Source organism: Elephantulus edwardii, unplaced genomic scaffold (assembly GCF_000299155.1).
Source record: "Elephantulus edwardii isolate Elephantulus edwardi_28Jun2011 unplaced genomic scaffold, EleEdw1.0 scaffold00041, whole genome shotgun sequence".
Lineage (NCBI taxonomy): Eukaryota > Metazoa > Chordata > Mammalia > Macroscelidea > Macroscelididae > Elephantulus > Elephantulus edwardii.
Genome location: NW_006399791.1, coordinates 20,361,111 through 20,370,067, shown reverse-complemented (window position 1 = coordinate 20,370,067; position 8,957 = coordinate 20,361,111). Strand labels below are relative to the sequence as shown.

Sequence of the window (8,957 nt, the reverse complement as noted above, 5' to 3'; positions counted from 1 at the left end):
GTAGAAGGTATCCATGCCACTTTCTCTCATAGTCCTTAAACAGCCTGACCATTTCTATTTTTTGTCTCTTAAAATTCAGTCACCCTATAAAAAGTGAGCCTTTCTTTGATCATCATCCTGTAGTAAATGGAATTTAATAGAGAGACCCTGAGGATGTTGAGAGGTCAAATGAAGAAAAAAAAAGAGGCAAGGTGATGTCAAGTGTCAGGCATGTGACTGAAAGAATCACGTAGGAAGATAGTTCATGTGCTACAGCTAATGCAGTGTGTGCGCCAGAAATGACCACCCAGTTAAGACATTCTTGTTTCTTTCCCTACTCAAAATATGAGAAAAATGTTTTCTTTAACCTCTGAATTTTGACCAGTCAACTGTGTTGCTAGAGATAATAGAATTAAAAAGTGTATTGCATTATGTATTCAGTAATCGTTTAATGAAGTCAGCTGTTAAATTACAGAACTGGGGAGAAAGGCACTAATCTAATACAGAAAAAAGCCAAGCTTTAAAATGTCTAGTGTTCTCTGATAAATGTCATTTAGGAAGAAGTGGACATTTTCAAATCTGATAAACGGTGATGCTTTATATATATTTGAGATTTGTGATTGGAAGTAAACATACTGACCAGCAATGTAGAAGATGAATAGCATTAAAAAATGGTAGAGGAAAACAGAAACATTTGTTTTTCTCTAATTTAATTTTACAACTATGATGAAAGTATTATGTAGAAGTGTTACTGCTGTAAGAAAAACAGGTACATCCTAGAACACTTATTAATTGCAACTATACTTCTTTGACTGGAAGGAAGGGGTTAGATGATAATCCTGCTGAATACTTTTGTTAGTGATAATGTTAGGTGGCACACACATGGGTTTGGTTTTAAATGCATGCTTTGGTGGTTTACTGAATAACATGAGCTGTTAATGTGCCAGTCCAAACTCACCAGTTACTTTGAGGGAGAAGTGGGCAATCAATCCCCTGACAAGGTGCACAGCCTTGAAAACTGGACAGGATGTGGCTGTGAGTCAGAATAAACTCTATTGGTTGATTGGTGATAGTATGTAATTTTTAATGACGGTAGTCAGCTTCTGGAAGACCACTTGTACCACCCTTTCACTCTATCATATTTTTTTCCATCATAAGTTTTACCTTTCTCTCATTCTTAATTCTTTTTAATAGAAGCTAGCAATCCAAGATATATATTTGGTCACAATTGAGTTTCCTCTTACTGCTCCACATAGATTCTCATATTCTAACATTCCACTAGCACACTTTTCCCATTTGGATTTTTTTTTTATCTCTAATTGCAGGCATAAGATCCAGGTAATGACTAGGTAATATTTTCTGCTAGACAAATTATGTACATAATTATAGGCACATGTTCACTGTGATATTGAAGCATCTGATGCTTCCATAGAGAAGATAATTGTCAACCTTTGCACTGTAATTAAGTCTAAATGGGAATCCTAATCATTTTCCAAATAAGCAAACAGTAAGCCAAGCTTGATTGGCTGCATCATGGCAGCAGATGAAATGGATTTACTTCACAGGTTAATTAGTCATCTATGGATGTCACAACCCTCTGAAAACTTCAAATTAGAACTATGTCGTAGAGCTAATTAGCAATGCATTGTTGAAATGCTGTATAAATGTTACCTAGCTTTCCACAGCTTATTCTCTATAACTCTGTGTTCCTCTCCTGAATCTTCTTTCTCACTGTGATTAATATATTTGGGTTTTTTTTTCTGCCAGCATGTTTATTCCAACACAAACAAGAAAGAGTGGACAAAGTAAGGTCCCAGAGTGAGAGTAACTCAAGTTCAAACCCCACCCTACCACATTTTTAAAGTAAAATTTTGGATAGCTAACTTTTCCTAAGTTGCTATGAGTCACAGTTGATTCAATGAAACATAACAGCAACAAGTTCTTTTCTTTTTTTTGGTGGTGGTTCTTTTTTTTTAAAAAAAAGTTTTTATTTATAGAGTCCTAAACACTTCATGAGTAGGAGGAGTGGGAGAGGTTTCTTTCTTAATTTAGGATCCTCCACAATGTTGGTCTTTTTTACCAAACATGCTGGCAAGTGGCATCATGGGTTTGGGAAACTCATGATAATGTTTAGTCTCTCTCTGCTAGAGCAACAAGATGGGCATCAATCTCTGCTTCTGAAAGAATCCTGAACTTGGGATTTTCAACTGTAACTACTCCAACTTCAATTTCTGAAGGTTTGAAGTCAATTGATAGCACAGTAGACAGACATGTAATTGCAGTTTCAACTGTCCGTTCAAACGTCCAGTCAAATTTCTTCTTTACTTTTTTCCAAGGAAGCTGGTTGACTCAGTTTGTTTAACTCCTGCTTCAGTGGCTTTAAACCCACAGTAGTAACCTGCAGGATCACACTTGTACACCTGAGGGTCTTGTTCTTCATCTGTACCAATTAAGATCATACAACAACCAAGAGGCCTCATTTCAGCATTCTGTGTGTAGACCTGAGAAATATCTGCAATTCTTTTACATAACATATCCACAGGAATCTCATAGCCATACTTGTATTTCCAATTAGCTGCTTCATAACGAGCCCTCTGTACTTGGGATCTGCTGTCAACTGTCATTCCTGTCATCACACAGCCAATGTTTTCTGTTATCTTGAATAAGTGGGTCACTGTGCTGGAATCCAATAACTTGTCAGGTACTTTCTTCTGTGTGACAATTACTGCACAGTCTTTTCCTCTGACAGCTACTGATGTAAGGCCACCCTGGTTAATTGCCTTAAAAGCTTATTCTACTTGGTAGAGGCGGCCCTCGGGTGAAAAAATAGTAATGTGGTGGTCAAAACCGGCACTGGAACCACGGGACGTGTTGGTACACCCTCTACAACTTCAAGTACAATCTCCTTACACCGCAACTCGCACACCAAGGCAGTAAGCCCCTTTCGGAAGTTGTAGCTACAACAAGTTCTTTTGACATTGTATCTTTAAAAGCTATTTGATGATACTCTGACATCTTATTTATTATAAAAATTAAATTAATAAGTATCAAGTACAAGTCTATTTTCTTCTTGATTGCCAAAACCCAAATAAATCTGTCTTATAAGCACAACCAGGTGTTCCTTTGAGGTGTGGACAGTGAAACTTTTGTCTCAAATCCTCTAAGCATGCTCTAAGGAAGTATCAGTCCTTGGAAAAAAGACACTGTTGTTGGAAAAGTGAAAGATAACAGAAGAGAGGAAGACCCTCAGTGAGAGGGATTGTTACAGTGACTGCAAAAATGGGCTTGAGTATGGTGAAGATTGTGAGGATGGTTCGGGACAAAAGCAGGTTCATATCTATTGTCTATTGGTTGCTATTAGTTAGGGAGCTCTGGTGGCATAGTGATAAGAAGCTATACTGTAATTCCAAAGTTTAAATCCACTAGCTGATCCATGGCAAAAGTATGGGAAATCTCCTCCCATACAATTTACTGCCTCTGAGAACCCACTGAAGGGTCAGCTATGAGTCAATTCTGACTCAACATCACACAACCACTGCAACATGAGTTAGAATGAACTCAATAGCACCTAAAAACATATGCTAGTTTCCTTCTGTTACACTTCTGTAGCTAATGGCATAACTGAAATAATAATCTTCTTTATCTCTGACTAAAATGATTATATCCTGGTAATTATATGTGTGACACTGAATCTTGTATCCTTTGGTTCTCAAATGCTATAATGGAACAGTTGTGCCATACATGTGTCAAACACGATAATGGCTACCAATGATGGGCAGTGCTTGGAGGAGCTCCCAGATTGATTCAAGTTTGGAAGCAGGAGTGGCATCCGCTTCTTAAACCACATGCCTTTGGAAACTCTATGAACTTGCAGAAATGATGATAGTTATAGAAAGGCTTCAGGCCTTTTGTTCATAAGGTCACTATGAGCTGTGCTCGACTTGACAGTAATCAACAACAATAGCAATTATATTTGTATTGTGTAAGCACTTCTTCGATTTTACTACTGAATTACAAACTTGAGATACACGTTCCTATCTTCTTCTGTGTTTGGAACCGATGTATACATTTTAGAACTGAATAAATCTACTTTGTATATACACATTCTCACCACTGGTGAAATAGATAACAGAATGATAGATGAAGAAGAGATTGAAATTATCAATAGATGGGGAAAGTATCGAAGTTATCAATGATTTAATCTTATTTGAATTCACAATCAATACTCATGGCAACAGCAGTAAAAAGTAACCAAAAGATGTGTTAAATTGAAAATGTCTGCTATCAAAGACTCCTCCAAAGAACTAAAGAGTAATTGTGTTTATTTAAAGACAACCTAATGGAGACCTGAATAGATGGGTTAGAGTGGCAGAAATAGATGAAGATTGGTTACATAAAACACAATGTATGGGAATAAATATATGAATCACAATGTGAATGAAGGGATATGTGCAATACAATGTATATGAGTGAAATATAATGTATATTAATTTTGTATGTAAATCAATATGAAATTTTAAAAATATGCAAAACATTTATTAAAGACTAGGGAACACCTGACCCAAGCCATGGCATTTTCAATTGCACCCTAAGCCATATTTTCAATTGTTTTCTATTCATTGCTATTACATGAATTAGGATGACAAAAGAACTGTCTCTTTGACTTGTGATGTTAAAGAATAGTACTGAATGTGCCATGGACTGCCAAAAGAAGAAAGAATTCCCTCTTGAAGGAAGTGCAACTGGGTGCTCCTTAGAGGAGAGGAAGCGGAAACTGTCTCACATACATTGGCGTGTTGTCAGGAGAGGCCAGTCCTTGGGAAAAGACAACATGGTTAGAAGGATGGAGGATTAGAGAAAGGGAAAAGGACTCTCAACAAGGAAAGGGTTGGACTCTCAACAAGGTGGATGACCTGGGGCTATAGAATGAGTACAAGTATCACAGAGATGGTGAGGGTGGGGCTCAGATCTGTTGCTCAAGAGCTGCTGTGAGTTATAGTTTATTCAATGGCATCCAGCAGAAACAACAATGGCATAAAAATTAAACTCAAAAGTTCAAATGCTTTGTTATCAAGTAAGAAGCAACTAATAGCTGACCCTCCAGTGGGGTTTCAGAGGTTGGAAGATTATCTCTCTCCTGCAGAGCCACCCAAGGAGGATTTGAACCGCTGGGTAGGCACTACCTTTGGGTTGGTGCAACTACCCATAAGCTGTATCACAAGGATGTTCAGTACATAAAAATAACAATTTCAATAGTTAGTAATGTAAAAGGTCAAAATCAGGCCCCCTAATTCTCTCCCAATTCTCACTATCAGAAGTAAAATCCAGAAGTGTCCTATTCTCTTATCATGTTTAGTTGCTATTGAGTTGTCTCCAGCTCATAGTGATTCATGTACAAAATCGAAAATGTTACCTGGTCCTGTATCATCTTTACAATAGGCTCAAGTCCACTGTTGGTAGTCTGTGTACATTCAGAGTGCCTTCCTGGCTAGGGGCTGCTGACTCATCTTTCATTTTCTGTTGTCATTATTGTATACTATTAAGTCAGAATGGATCCATAGCTGACCCTCCAGTAGGATTTCAAAGGCAGTTAAATACAGTGGAAGAGATTGCCCATTTTTCTCCTATGGAGGAGCTGGTGGGTTTGAACTGTGTACCTCTGAGATTGCAGTATAGCTTCTTATTACTAGGCCACCAAAGTTCCTGTACTGTACAAAACAATGCTCTTTTCTGATACATAGAGTTCTCATTGGTTGATTCTTGGAAGTAAATCATTAGGACTCTCTTACTAGTCAACCTGGAAGCTCCTCAGTAATCTGTCTGCAGTGAATAACTCTGCTAATATTTGAAATACTAGTAACATAACTTCCAATATTATGGCAACATGTGAACCACTGCAATATGAAAAATACGATAAATTGGTGATGATTCTCTCTTCCAGTGCCTGCCGACAGTTGTGCTGCCAACCTAAAGGTCAATTAAAAATTATCCACTACTCTACAAAAGAAATACAGGCAGTCTCCTTCTGTAAAGACTTAGAGCCTTGGACACTTAGTGGTACTTCACCACAAGTCCCAGTCAACTTGACAGCATTGGGTTTATTTGGATGTTAGGACCTCATCCAACAAATAACACCATGATAATAAAGAATATATTGAAGATGTGAAGGATTTTATTTCACTTGGATCCACAGTCAATATTCAGGGAAATCTCAGTCAATAATGAAGTGATATATCACATTGGGCAAATCTACAAAAGGCCTCTTTAAAGTATTTAAAAGTTTGTAGCAAACAGATATCTTGAATAAGGTACAACAAGAATCCTCCTTGGAGGCAAAGATAATAAAGCTTTGTCTTACATACTTTGGACATTTTTTTAGGAGCAGTTGTTCCTTGGAAGACATCACACTTGGAAAGGTGGAGGGATGGTGAAGGAGAGGAAGACTCTTGACCAAGTGAGTGCGGCAGTGGGTTAGAGTGTGTCAGAGATTGGGAGGATGGCATTGGATAGGACAAAATTCAGATTTTTTTCTTCATAGGGTTGCTATGACTTGTTATCAGCTAATAACACCTGTATTATTTTCATTCTCTCCTCTCAAGTCTTTTGGCTTATTATCTTAAAAAAAATCTCTAGTTTAGCCTTTTCCAGACTTTAAGATATTTGCAGTCATAGAGTATATAGCTTTTCAGACTGGCTTCTTTCCCTTAAAACTGTGCACTTAAAGTTCTTCTATGTCTTTTGATGGTTTACTACTTTGTTTCTCTTTATTACTGCATAATATTTAATTGTATGGCTATACTAATTTTTTGCCCATTCAACTATTGAAAAACAGCTTGGTCACTTCAATTTTGGTGGTTATTAATAAAACAGCTATGAACGCCTAAATTTTAAAAAAAGCCCTCATGCTCCTAGACAAAAAGTGAGGTTCTGAGAGACGCTACCTGCTATTTAATTCTGAAATAATTTTATAATAAAAATTTGCATCCATATGGCTATTCCTTAGAATCTACTGCTAATATTCATGTATTTGTCGCATCCTTTTATTCATCATCCATTTTTTGTGATATATTTCCAAGTATATTATAGATATCAGAACAAACTTTCAAATAAATTATTTAACTTTTCCTTAATATTGTTACATGTACAAAAAACAAATATTACTATATATTTGTTGACTCTTATAAATACATACTTCAATTGAACCCAGACCTCAAACAAGATAGAACATTAAGACTACTTCAGAAAATTTCACATGCCTCCTCACAATCAAGCTTATCTCAGTCCTTGAGAGACAACAAGCTTTTGGATATTTTCCCATTAGTTTTGCTCACCTTAGAAATGCATGTAAGCACAATAGAACAGTATCTATCCTTTTCAGGAAGGTCTGGTGGTGAAGGCCTTATGGTGCTGTACTGCTAATCTAAAGGTCGCACCTCTCTGGTAGTTTGAATCCACTTGTGGCTTTGAAGGAGAAAGACAGTCTCTTCACATTGATTCACAATCCTTTAAACCCAATGGAAGAGCAGCTACAAGCCAGTTCTAATTCTATAGAAATGAGGGGTTTTTTTAATACTTTTTGTGTAATATCATTTAACACACTGTTTTTAAACTCATTTTCATTGCTACATTAGTATACACTTCCAGCAGGAAGAACTAATAAAAAGGTCCTTGAAACCCAGTGGAGGATCAACTATGACTTGTTCTGGTGCCATGACAATAAGTTGCAGTTAATGTGCCAAAATTAATTTCTTGCTTGTGGCATATATACTCTGTCTGTCTCTGGTTTAAAGATAGATTTCCTTGATTCAGTGAACATAAAGACCTCAGCTCTTGTCATCTTTTCACAGTTGGTAGGTCAGATCTACAACGTAAACAGAGTGTTGGAACCCACAAAGCTTCTTATTCAACTCCAGGGTAACCTTGCTCACAGCCCTGGCAGCACCCGTAGATGAAGAGATGTTATTATGGGCTCTTCCAACGCCCAGCTTTCCAGAGAGATAATCATAGTGTTCTAGATGACAGTGATGGCATGGAGTGTGGTCATGAGTTCCTTTACAATGCCAGGGTTGCCATGAATTACCATGACTAAGGGCACCAAGCAATTGGTGGTGGAGGAGACATTGCTGTCAACATTGAGAGACTTGTCATACTTATTATGGTTCATACCCATCACAAACATGGAACATTGGCAAAAGGAACAGTTTGGCATCATCCTTTAAGGGAGCCACAGGCTTCTGTAAGATTGTTGTGAAGACTGCACAAGACTCTACAACATACTCAGAACAAGAATTATCCCCCACTTGATGTTGGCAGAATCTTAACCTTAAAAGATAGTGATGACATTCTCATTGATGACAATCTTCCCATTCTCAGCCTTGGTTGTGCCACTCAATTTTCCATGTAAAGTTCATACTGAAACATATAGACCATGCAGTTGTTGTCAGTGAAGGAATAATTTATGACAACAACTCAGACCTCTGTCAGACCTGGTGACTAAGCACACTATGCAGTTGAATCTGTTTACTCCAATCTTCATCAGTGTGTGTCAGGAGTGCAGCAGAGGATGGACAAGCAAAGAGAGATATCTGTCAATAACAAGGAGCAGAGACCATCAAGAATATATTTGATGCATTAAACACTAATAATTGAAGACCAGATGAATTTGAGATGATATCAAGTACATCATCCATGAAAAACTCAAAAGCTCATTACAAAGAAAGAAAAGACGAAAATGGATGTCAGAAAAGATTCTAAAAATTTCACTAGACTATGTTGTTATTGTTTTTATGTGCTACTGTTCAACTGCTATATATAGTGACCCTACGTATAACAGCTCTAAAGTTTGCTGATTATTAGGTTTTATTCTCACTCTGTTGGAAAATTTTTTTGACATAACATAGATTAGGATAAATATGTGATTAGATATTATTAGGTATCATGACAGGAGTCCAGAACAAAGGCTGCATAGTGCAGTGGCC

At 37.2% G+C, this 8,957-nt stretch overlaps 1 pseudogene; it reads right to left on the bottom strand.

Annotated features, from left to right (window-relative positions):
• Positions 1-2,109: 2,109 nt before the first annotated feature.
• LOC102861430 overlaps positions 2,110-8,957 on the bottom strand; it is a 36,650-nt pseudogene continuing 29,802 nt past the window's right edge.